This window comes from Ambystoma mexicanum, chromosome 7p, assembly GCF_040938575.1.
Source record: "Ambystoma mexicanum isolate Mex_15411 chromosome 7p, UKY_AmexF1_1, whole genome shotgun sequence".
NCBI classification, from domain to species: Eukaryota; Metazoa; Chordata; class Amphibia; order Caudata; family Ambystomatidae; genus Ambystoma; species Ambystoma mexicanum.
Genome location: NC_090939.1, coordinates 336,605,131 through 336,617,654, shown reverse-complemented (window position 1 = coordinate 336,617,654; position 12,524 = coordinate 336,605,131). Strand labels below are relative to the sequence as shown.

At 41.8% G+C, this 12,524-nt stretch overlaps 1 long non-coding RNA gene across 2 annotated transcripts in view; it reads right to left on the bottom strand.

Moving 5' to 3' along the window:
* The window catches only part of LOC138526067 (uncharacterized), an 819,057-nt gene that overhangs the window by 590,877 nt on the left and 215,656 nt on the right, over nucleotides 1–12,524 (bottom strand). For both annotated transcript variants that reach the window (XR_011283476.1, XR_011283475.1), the window contains exon 3: nucleotides 10,684–10,734. This is a non-coding gene — a long non-coding RNA (uncharacterized lncRNA). The remainder of the gene's footprint in view (nucleotides 1–10,683; nucleotides 10,735–12,524) is intronic.

Here is a 12,524-nt window from a genome sequence, read left to right as displayed (position 1 = left end):
TTGCAAACGTGCAATATCTGCTTGTCTGGTCGCCAAGCGGTGCAGGATCTTTTTCTGCTTTATTGACATTCAGTGATATTACTCTCAAACCATGACTCCCATCATTGCTGCCTTCCATGCTCTGACCAATAAGTTGCTCCTCCATAGCTCCTACTCCTTCCCCTACTCCCCAGGTAAGCAACAGCCAAGTGCTAGCTCTATATGTGAACTCAAACATGTATAACCCATATTATTGAAAATAATGTGAACTTGCAACAACGACCACCCATAGTCCTCAACGTTCATGTTTCTCACCATTATATCATGCCTTTTCTCTCTTTCCTCATAAAATATGACTTTGGGATGTCTCTTTCCATGGTCCATAGACCAACCCTTTACTCCTGGCCCTCGCCAGCCTCAAACTGTCCCACTTCTGCTGTCAGTTTTCTGTATACCAGTGCCTCCACATGCAAACATCTCTCTCCTGGTGGAATGTTTGCACGTTGTTTCCTTGTATGCCCCCAGTCATTCAGTCCTTGGCTCCTGGGTTACCAGCTAAGTCCTGCACAGGTCCCTTCTTTCCTTTCCTTTGTCAAAACCATCTCCATCCTGCATCAGTTCTTCAGTGGGGAATCTCTATTTCTCCCTCTCCCTCTGCTTGACTGCACTGGGGCCACTCTAGAAACCTGCTTGTCATTTAGTAGTCGTTGATGGGCCCTTGGTCCCTTTCCAACATTCTTCTTTTCTCCACTCCTGCTGACCATCCTGATGATGTTCTCTTTTGTCATGCCGATCAATGTCCATCAGTTGTGAGGTGTCCATCGCTTGTGCTTCAAGATATTTTAAGAATTCTCAGAGTACGGGCAGCTCTGTGAATATCATGGTCTTCTGGTCTTTGGTGACAAGCATCCTGGCTGGCTCAACTTACCCACATCTCAGGTCCCATTTACACATCACCGGTCTCATGTCCAGGAACACATTTCCTCTTAGCTAGCATTTCCCTGGAGAAATCTGGTGCAATGTATATCTTGTGAGCATCCCAAATAATCGGGCCCCTGCCTTTGACAGATGCTAATATTTGATGAACATACGAGTGGTGCAGGTGACAGGCGATCATGGGCTTCAGATCTTGTGTGCTGCTGCCATTTTGTTTTCACACCCTGTGTGCCCTTTGTATTACTAGCCCCCTTGTGAAATCGATCTTCAGCTTAGCCAGGATCAATTTCTCCAGAAGGCCAATGGGATCTTTCCCCTCCACCGCTTCCAGGAAGCCAAAAAAAAACGTTAGTTACTACACCTACACCTGTCTTCCAACTCATTATTGCCTTCCTGTAACTAGTCCTCTTGCGTTTGTAGGGGAAACACTTTATCGGCAAACTCCTCAACTCTCCCTACTCTCTCCTCCATCTCCGCCAGCCTGTCTGTAAATTTGGTCATATCAGCTTTTACGCTCTAGACTTCTGCATGCGTTTCCTTTGCCCTTGCATCCATGGTAGTTATGACTTCATTCAGCTTTGCAAACTGTTGTAAGATGAGATCCAGTTTCGAGGTGTCCTGGGAGTGATTCTGTCTGTCCTGATCACGACTCAACATTCTGCTAGAGAGGGTAGGGGAGGCACAGCAATATTCTTGCTTTGGCCTACTTCCTGCCCCAGTCAGTTTTTGTCTTTCATCCTCCTTCTCAGCTCACAATCTTTCTACCTTCCCCTCCTCCTCGAGCTATTCAATGCCTCCCAGTATCTGGCACAGCTTCAAGAATGCCACCCTCAGATGGTGATCCCAACTGTGATCCCTGATTTGCCATGTAGACACTGCCTGTAATGGTTTTCATGTCCACCCCTCCTTTGAATGAGGACTTGTACACTGTGTCTCTCCTTTATTGCAGTGGACACTCATAACTTCTCCTGATCTAGTGTATGGGAGCAGTGGGCAGGAACCCTTACAGTCTTCATTCGTCTTTGTTTTACATCCATTGGGGTGCTTGCAGCTGCCATCCATATAGCTTTTCAAGCATGCTGTGCCTTCACTGCAACATGACCCCTGTGTTGTGCACCTCTGCCTCTCATATGCAGCTCCCCTCTGGATCCAGCCAAGCAGTTGCGTAGCTTCACTGCGTCATGCCCTCTGCCTCCCGCACCTCTTACACTCCAAAGCAGGGCCTGCCGTTAGTCCTGATTCCCTTTCCACTGCTCCTTACATGCTGGGCTGGGCTCCTCTGTCACCTCGCTGCCAGGCCTCCTTCCACTTCACATGCCCGACAGGCTCTGGCCGACAGACTGTCCCGCTGACCATCCGTTGAAGCTAGAGCTAGAGCTTCCCTTCTCTGCTTCAGTGCTCAACTGTGCAGCTCTTGAGTGTAGGCAGCTCACGCTCCTCGTCAGCCCCTCTACTCAGCCTCAGCTTCTAGGCTCCTCTCACTCAGCCACTGTTTTGTTCACTGCCGATTAAGGGCCCCTTGGAACTACTTACCCTCCAACCATTCTATCTGATCCCTTGTGTAGTGCCTGGCTCTAGAGAGTGCTGGTAGGCTGCTTATCTAGGGTTAGGGGATAGATAGGAAGCTCGCCCTATGACTGTTCTGACACAAAACTACTCCTGTCACATAAAAAGCACAACTATATATCGATCATGTGATATCAAACCAGAATGTGTGCTTAACGCCTTGCAGATGAAATATAATGTTTTATTCTTTTTCCCTGGGTTGGAAACTAAAATAATATTAAAATGGAACACCTCTTTGTTGTTACTTTTGCATTTGTGTAGGTTGTGCTGAAAATGTGTGAGCCATTTTAGTAGCCATCTTAGTAGTTTTTTTGGTATATAGTCCTCTTTTTTTGGTTTTTGGTTTTGAAAGTATAAAATATACCATCTTCTGCAGTTGAGTCCTTTTGATTCCTAAACTCTGACTGCACACATGAAAGGATAGTGCCTGATCATTTACACATTTGAAGGTTTATTTGCAGTGTTGTGTGTGTTAGTTGTAGTGAACATTGCTATCAGATGGTGTTCAGTATTATTTTCTTCATTTGCTGTGTTTGAGTGGCAAGTATTTTGTATGTATTTTATAGTTTAAAACATGTAGAGCTTTTGTATTTGTTATTAAGGTTGAAGGTCATTTGATTGTACTTCTTGTACTTTTATGTATTTTGAGGTGTGCAATACTTGTAGGTGTTTGTGAGGTAGTTCAATTATTGGGGTTGTGCAAGTTCATTTGTGTAATGTGCTTATTTTTTGTATTTTCTAGCTGCATTGTTATCATCATTCCAGTGGATTTTCACTAGATGTTGTACAGTTATCTCCCCTGAAATTCAACCTATATTCAAAAGATAGTGGTACTGCTGGAAATGGAAGCATGTGATGTATGGAAAGCTTTTATTAGTGACCTTTCTAGTATGTATAATGATTTTTCACATGGAGTGAAATCATTCCCATTCCTTAACTGTGGCATCGCCATTGGCTACCAATTTGAGGCATCGTCCACACAGGACTTTCATCACTGAGTCGGGGAAGTGTCATGAGGCAGTGCACCTGGTGAATGCGGACTTGGTTATGATACCGCTGTTGATGTTTATAAAAAAATGGGAGAAATAAAATTGTCAATTACAAAAAAATATAACAATGGCAGGTAATCTGGTGTTGTGCGATTAAATTCTGCCATTCGCTAAATGTAGCATCTTCCTCAACTACCCAGTTGCAGCATTTTGGACACATGACTTTCATCATGGTTAGATTCAGTGTTGGTAAGAGAGGAGTTTGTGTACTGGATACCACTGCTGATGTAGATGCTACATTCGCAGTTGGAGTTGTTGATGCACTGGTGGATGGAAGTAATGTAGGTGTGCTGATCACCTTCTATGCAAGGAATGGGCCCCATGCATTTTTCTTTTGTGATGTTTGTGGGCTTTATGATAGTCATCATCAACAACGTCCCAATGGAGTCGCCCCATATGGTTGATCATTATCGATGTTCCTAGACTTTGAGATGGGATATCGGAAGGCCCACGGCATAGAGTCTTATTGCAGAAGGTGCACAGTACCTCCTTCCCCTGGATCAGTGTTAATTCACTTTAAAGAAGCACCAACTGTCTGCAGCTTTTTTTCATTCCTGTGTGCTTCTTCTTTGGTGATGAAGGCTTGTCGACCCAAATGATGATGTCATACTCACTGCTCCTACTGTCGTGGTTGGACATATTGCAATATCCAACCGGGCAGGAAAAGAAAAAAAAATGACAACACAAAAAAGACAATGCTGCAAAAAACTAAAAAGTAAAAAAAAAATAGACAAACTGAACAAATCACATGACAAAGGAATATTGGATTTTTGGGAAAATTGGGTAAAAAGGATGAAGAGTTCAAGGGGTAAAGTGCCAAAAGTGCTTGCAGTTACTCAGAAATTCTTTTACTAGCAAGTACAGAAAGCAATGATTAATGTGAAGTTATTTTTGTGGGTGTGATGATTATTCACGGCTACAGAATGCCGCTCTGTCTGATTGGACAGTCTCATATGTGCGGATGACATTAAATGGCATGGGCGTAGCCACGTCAATACAGCGCAACGTGTGATTGGATGCTCAATGACGCATGTAAAAGCTACGAGTAGGCGCTGAGACGCAGCATGTGTTATGGTTGGCTGATGCATTATGCACGAAAAGGCGTAGGCGCATTACAGGAGTTTGACGTCCCATTTGATATTTCATACGCAAAGGTTACGTAAAATGCATGGGCATACTCGCGTCAATATGATTGGATTGTTTGATGATGCATATAACTTGTAGGCGCGCAACCATAGCGCGTGATACCATTGGCTGGCATATTAGACGCAAAGATGCATAGCCGCATTGAAGGATGTCAATGTTCTATTGGTTCTTTTCACGCATGCGGGTTACACCCTCCCCTCGTCGTTACTGTATGTAGACGCGCATGTATCCTTGGTAGATGCTGCTATAAAAACTTTTTTTTAAGTATATATATATATCTACATATATATGGGCAGTAGTCTTGTAAATATTTATTTTAAAATATATTGACAGTTACTGTAACACTTTAACAAACTATTCATGAACAGTGCATATAAATGTAAATACTTTAAAAAGTTAAGTACATATGCATACTCATTTTTTGTAAAATCAGGTTTATTTGGGGTGAATGTGGTTGTCCAATTGCTTTTTATTTTACTTTCTAGACATAATACAGTGTGTTCATTTGCTTAATTGTCTGTCTTATTAACGTTAATTATGTATGGAATAACAACACCCTTGGAATTCAAGGAAAAAACTTTACTTGCCAGGGACATTAAGGTGAGCAATACATTTTAACCAAACCTTTGAAATGCAAGGAAAAAACTTCATTTGCAGGGACGTTAAGGTGAGAACTCAATGCAACAAAACCCTGGAAATTCAGCTAAAGCCATCTTAACTTTGTGCCCCTGTTGCACTGACTATGACCACAATGATGACATCACAGATCACATCACTGATGACATCACTAATTACATTAAAACAGTAACTGCCATCAGGCATGGGCTTCAGCCATGGTCAGTGTGCATGGGCAAATGTATTTTAACACATTAATGGGTACTAGTCATGGCCTTCAGTTATGGACAGTGGTCATAACCTTCACTCATGTGCACTGAATATTTTAAAACACTAACAAGCTATCAACCATAGATGTTGGCCTTTACCTGTGGATGCTGCATTCTTTGAACGGTGCCCACTGTATATTATATACACTGATCAGGCACTAGACATGAACTTCAGCACAATATTGGCCAGTGGTCACAATGTTTAACTATCCACTATATAGTCTAACATATAAATGGCCACTAGACATGGTGTTTGACCATGAGCATTTGGTACATCATTTGTCCATGTGTACTGTATATTTTAAAATACTAACATGGAATAAGCGATGGACTTCGGACATGCCACTGTGTATGCCTGGGTATAACCGATCAGGCCCTGGGCTGGCTGACTTTGTTCCTCTCTGATCGACCCTCCCAGGTCCAACTTGGGTCCTTCCTTTCCTCTATCTCACTCTCTACCTGTGGTGTTCCCCAGGGGTCTAACCTCTCTCCATTGCTGTTCAACCAATACCTAGAACCTCTCGCCCATCGCATTGCCACTCTCTGCTCCAACTTTCTGTGCTATGTGGATGACACTCAGCTAGTTTTCAGGGTCCCCTCTGCCACTTCTTCTACTTCACTCATCTCTGACTGTCTGTCTGCAATCCAGGAGTTGTGTGCTACCAACGGTCTGTGCCTTAATGCCAGTAAGATGGAGATTCTCCTCATTGGCACACATGCACCCTCCTTTTCCTGTCACTCTCTGGCTGGCCTCCCGTGGCTCTCTTTCTGCTCCTACCTGTGAGGTTAAGAACCTCAGGGTCATCTTCGACTCCACACTCTCCTTTTACCGCACATCTCTGACATCCTGACATCTCTAAGAAGTCGAACTATCAACTGCACCTCCTCAGAGGTATTCTTCCTTTCCTCTCCTTCCCCCAGAAGCTCACTGTCTCTACAGTCTGGTTCTCTCTATGCTGGACTACTGCATCAGCCTCTTTCTAAATATGCCTGCTTCTACTCTCCACCCCCTGCAAATCATCCAGAACAGGACTGCAAGACTTGTCCTTGACCTTAAGCCCAGGGATCGTATCTCTCCAGCACTGAAATCTCTGCATTGACTCCCAGTGGCTGCAAGGATAAAGTTCAAGACCCTCTGCATTGTCCACAAGGCCTTCTGGGGCATGGGTCCTCAATACCTCCAACTCTCTCTTCGTAAATACCTTCCTACCCAAGCTCTTCGCTCCTCCACCATCCAACTCCCTCAGGGTCAGCCGCTTCTCCAAGCAACAAGTTGGTGGTAGATCTCTTTCTTCGGCTGGGGCCTCCCTCTGGAACAGCCTCCATGCCCCTCTGAAACTTTAAGAGAACCATCTCTGGTTCCAGAAGCACCTCAAGACCTTCCTCTTTGCTTCTGCCATCTCTCTTCCTCTCCCCTGTCGATTTCCTGTCTGATACTGCACTGGTCACCTGGCTACCCTCTGATTTCGGAAAGGTCCCTGCCCACCCAGTTGCACACCTGCACTGCCTCCCGGCAACCCTTACACTTGGGTTTGTATCCGTAACCCTACAGTCCCCCTACCAGCACTACCTGCACTTTTGGACACCTGCTGTCTGCACTTACCCTTGCACCTGCCACCTGCTGGCCACACTTCTTGTTATTGTTTTGATCGCATGTACAGCACTGCCCCTGCCCTTCCCACTGGCACATTTCCCCTCTCCCCTTCCCTGCACTTGTGCGATCGCAATTTACCTTGGACTAGTAAGATCGTTGTCTCTGTCCTCCCTCTGTTCCCCCTTCCTTGCCTTGTTGCGCTTTGAAACACTTGTGTATAGGCGTGTTACAAATGCCATATCATATCATATCATATCATATTTTATATCACACTAACCAGCTCCTATCTATGGCCTTGGACCATGGCCACTGTATATTATATACACAAACCAGGCACTAGCCATGGACTTTAGTACAATACTGGTCAGTGACCACAATTTTTGTCTGCGCCCACTATATATTCTAACATATAAATGGGCCACTAGCCATTGTGTTTGACCTTGAGCAGTTTGTACATCTTTTAGACATGTAAACTGTACATTTTAAAATAATAAAATGCATTAAGCAATGTCTTTCGCCGGTGCCCACTGTGTATTACACAACACTAATCAGCCACTAGCTATGGCATTCGACCCACTGTATATTATATACACTAATTAGCCACTAGCCAGGGTCTTAAACACAATACTAGCCAATGGCCACAGACTTTGGCTGTGCCGACCGTATATTCTGACATATTAATGTGCACTAGCTATGGCCTTTAGCCATGGCCACTGACTACAGCTTTCAACATTGCACACTGTATAATTTAAAACAATGACAAGCTACTAGGTATGGCAGTTAACCATGCACATTGGTATTTTTGGACACTAACTGACCACTAGATTTGGCCTTTGGTGCTTTCCATTGATCCCAGCCTTTGTCATGGCCAAGTCCGTGGCCTAAATTGTTATTAAGGTAATCAAATTTTCTTGAGCTAACTTATAAATGATGTCATGTCTAATTCCATTATTGAGGAAATCAGTTATATACAATGCAATTACTGTTGTCACCAGTGATGGCATCAGAGTTGTGATTTGCAATGCCAACATTGTTCTAATACAACATGTAATTAGTGATGTCATCAGTGATGTGATCTGTGATGTCATAATTGTGGTCATAGTCTGCGCAACAGGGTGCGTGAAGCTAAGGTGGCTTTAACTAAATTTCCAGGGTTTTGGTGCACTACGTTCTCACCTTAATGTCCCTGCAACTAAATATTTTTCCTTGAATAGTTAAAAGTGAACATTTGTGGGTTTGTGGCTTTGCGTACGTTCTCTATACAATTCCACATTGTTTCACCAATCTGCACCAAAATTTGCACAGTCACCTGTTAGGACCCTCCAGATACTCTTGGCTAGATGACATCTGGAAACACCATTCCTTTCCCGGGATTTCAGTAAAAGTGCACATTTGGGTGTGGGTTTGTGGCTTTGCATATGTTCTCTATACAATTACACACCGTTTCACCAATCTGCACCAAAGTTGACACAGTCACCTGTTAGGACCCTCCAGAGATTACATACTACATGACATCTGGACACCACACCCCTCTCCCTGGATTTCAGCAAACGTGAAAATGTAGGTGTGGATGTGTAGCTTTGTCTATGTTCCCAATACAATTTCACACTGCTTCACCAAACTGCACCACATTATGCACAGTCACCTTTTAAGACCCTCTGCAAATTACTTGCTACATGACATTTGGACACCCAATCTCTTTCCCCAGATTTCAGTGACATCTCTAGGTTTGTGGGTTTGTAGTTTCACATATGTTCTCTATACAACTCCACACCATTTCACCAATCTGCACCACATTTTACAAAGTCACCTGTTAGGACCCTCCAGGCATTAATGGCTACATGACATTTGGACACCCCAGCCTTTTCGCTGGATTTCATCAAAAGTGAAAATATGTGGGTGGGTTTGTGGGTTCGCGTATGGTTCCTATACAATTCCACACCATTTCACCATTCTGCACCAAATTTTGCTCATTGACCTATACCTATGAGGTAATAAAGCACAGGCCATGGTGGGTATATCAGCTAGTAGCTTTATAAATTGGTATATTTAAAAAGTGATATATAAACCAATTAATAGATATACAGATAGATTCAGTGAAAAAAACTTTGTTAAAGGGACGTTATTTAAGTTGCGTTAGTAAAAACCTATGAAATTCATTTAAAACTCAAAGGGATATTACGGTTACAGGTAACATCGAAACCCCCCATAAATTCACCGGTTATAGTAAGCTAAGAAACCACAACTCACACCACCACTGTGCACTGCTAAGACTAACACACACGACATTCAAGATGAAGGTGTTCGCTAAATGGCCTGACAGGATGGACTGGCCAGACTTTTAACATTTTTGCTACCAATTTACCTCGCCAGTGCCTTGGAAGGCAGCGCTTTCAAGTCAACACCAATAACATGTATGGATTCTACTGTGATATGCATGTCATAATTTTGATGTGTCTTGTTCTGTTCTGTTATGAAAACAATAAATATGTTGATTAAAAACAAAACAAAAATGAATTGATGTTGTTGATGACATCACTCATGACATCCCTTTCCTCCCCAACTAACAATTATTCTCCAGTGCAGAATCACTGAGCAATGCATTGTGGGAATTGCACATGAACTCAATGGAATGAGTTGTTCCCCCGTCTTTGTCTTGTAGGCATGCTATTTTATACAAAGCTTTATAAAAACAAGAAAGACAGCTCTCAAGAATGCAGACAAACACATACACATTTTACCATAATTCAGGATCACCAGTGCAGTGTAGTCTGGCATCCTGGTGTTTGGAGCATTGGGGTGTATTTAGCAACACCATCATTGGTATGATGGATTCAGAGATGCATGACAATACTGTATTTACTAAAATGTGATATTTGAGAAGGCCATTTCAGCTAAGTAAAACACAGCACAACTGACTAGACATCCCTCTAAGTTCATCTCCATTTCTTTGGCTCCAGAAAATTGGCTTTGTCTTATAATTGCTTATCTTCCTATTTTATGGATACCTTCATAAACCCAAACATGTATTAATTTCACCCTCATTTGATGTCATCACATTTGGTGTCATCAGTGTAGCATAGTCTGACATCCAACCATCAAAGTTTGTTATGGTGAGTTTAGAAAAGCGTGAGACAAATTCTTCCTGAACTGAGATTGTTGACTAAACCATCCTCATCATCATTGTTCTTTATTTCGAACACTTGTCATGAAAGCATTGTTAAACATACCAATATCAACAATTCATCACCATAGTTCCATCAATATCAGTTATAATAAACATAAACATGCAACAATGCAGGACACATAACACAAATACAGCAACATAAAATCATCAGTTTAAGATAATAATAATATTACAGTATTTTTTATGCTAAGTGATGACTCGTTAAACTGTGTTACAACACAGCAATGGGTAAACAAGCCACATTTCATGTGTTTTTCCAAATAAGCGTGTCCTATTTGTCCAAACATGCATGATATAATTTAAAACAGTGTCTATACTGGCAAAGGTACGACAACGACTCACCCTCAGCGACAGTTTCCGATATCTTGTATGAATATTGGCATATGCAGGGTGCTGAAATACAAAGTGTAGAATTGTTTTGGTACTTTGATCACATACTATAAAAAGGTCAGTACAATCTGGATTCCTATTCTTCGCTAATTGAGATCATAGAAGAATGTCCTAATCTTAACTTCATTCATAGACATCTGACAGAATAAATATGTACATGGTCAAGGTACTGCTCATAAAAAGGGCATGATTTAATAGCTGGAAATTGTAAACGTTGATTAGTATGTACACAGTTGGATAGGTATTTTGCTTCGTAGCAAGTCATATATTTTTCTTTCACCAATGTACTAGAACTTTCAATAATGCGTGCGGGATATCACACAAGTCAATTTCATGAAGAGTAGATTTAACATGTTTGAACCAGGACGTTTATGAAATTCCTGGTTGTATATGAAGGTCAGACAGCGCATCTCTATAAACTATCAGTACACTGTCACTATTAACTTTAAGCTAATATAAAATTGGCCTCAGTGCAACAAGTGGTTCAATCGGTGACCATCCTAGCTCATAATGAATGGGATTGTTTGGAGCAGAAAGGGGAAGTGCCATCAATTGCTTTAACAACGTATTTTTGCTCACCATCAAAGTGTTCGTTTTAGAAAAGCCCCACATTTCTGCAACGTAGATACAGGCTTGTCTGGCTTTACATTTGTAGACATAAAGAGCTGGCTTAATTAACCTTCAACCTTTTTGCGAGCACATTTCAATACTGTACCAGCATTTTGGTTTAAAATTAATTTTGATTTTACAATCTGCCAGGTACTATTCAGTATGATGCGTAGATATGCAAAAAACTGCATTTCATCAATCTGAGTGTCATTAATGCATAAAGTAAGGCTCATACATTTAGTGTTATTATAATTTACAGTAAGACCTTTGCATTACACAACTCTCCAAAAAGATTAGTTTGTTTGTTGTGCCCCTGTTTTGTTTTAAAGATTTAGATTGCATCATCTGCAAATAATACAATACCCATTGATTGGTTATTCGGACAGGGGCCGTCTGCAGGCAGTTGAAAAACAAAGTAAATAAAAGAGAGGCCAACAGGGTCCAAGACACACCTCTGTCGTTCCCCCTTTTCCAATGGGGAATAATAATAATAATAATAATAATAATAATAATAATAATAATAATAATAATAATATATTTCTCATATAGCTCTACACACCCATGGGTCTCAAAGCACTGAAATATCTGTTGACATTATTATCCCACAGAGCGGTGCTCAATTTATCGACCTCGGAAGGAGGAAAGGCTGACTGAACCTTGCTGGGATTCAAACTTGACACAGCAGAGTGCACACAGATATCAGGGGCGAGTGCTCAGCATGCTGAGCTAGCTGACTGACTGATCTGGCCGAAATAGTTATGTCCTTTCACCTCCTGAACCATGGTGTACTAGAAATTCAACTATGCCATACATTCCAGAGTACCAACTAGTAGGCATACCTATGTATCAAGGCAATGAAACCAAAGAGAAAGTCTTCATTCAAAGCTGCAATTTTCTACAACATTTAGGGAATGTCACAAAATCAATAGAAATGAACAGAAATCAACAGTGAACAGTTAAAACAAATGTTTAGGGTACTGAATATTGTACAAGTGAGCCTCCCTTTTGAGTGCAATTCACTTCAGGAAGTTCAGATAGTTGAAAAAGTTATGTCAGATTAAACGTTGATTACAGTTCGCACTCACCTAGCGGTAAAGTGGTTATTGTGGGACATACAGTGTACCGCCAAATTATGAACAAATTCTCTACCATTGAAAATGTTATTCTGAAAGGAGTTATTTTGA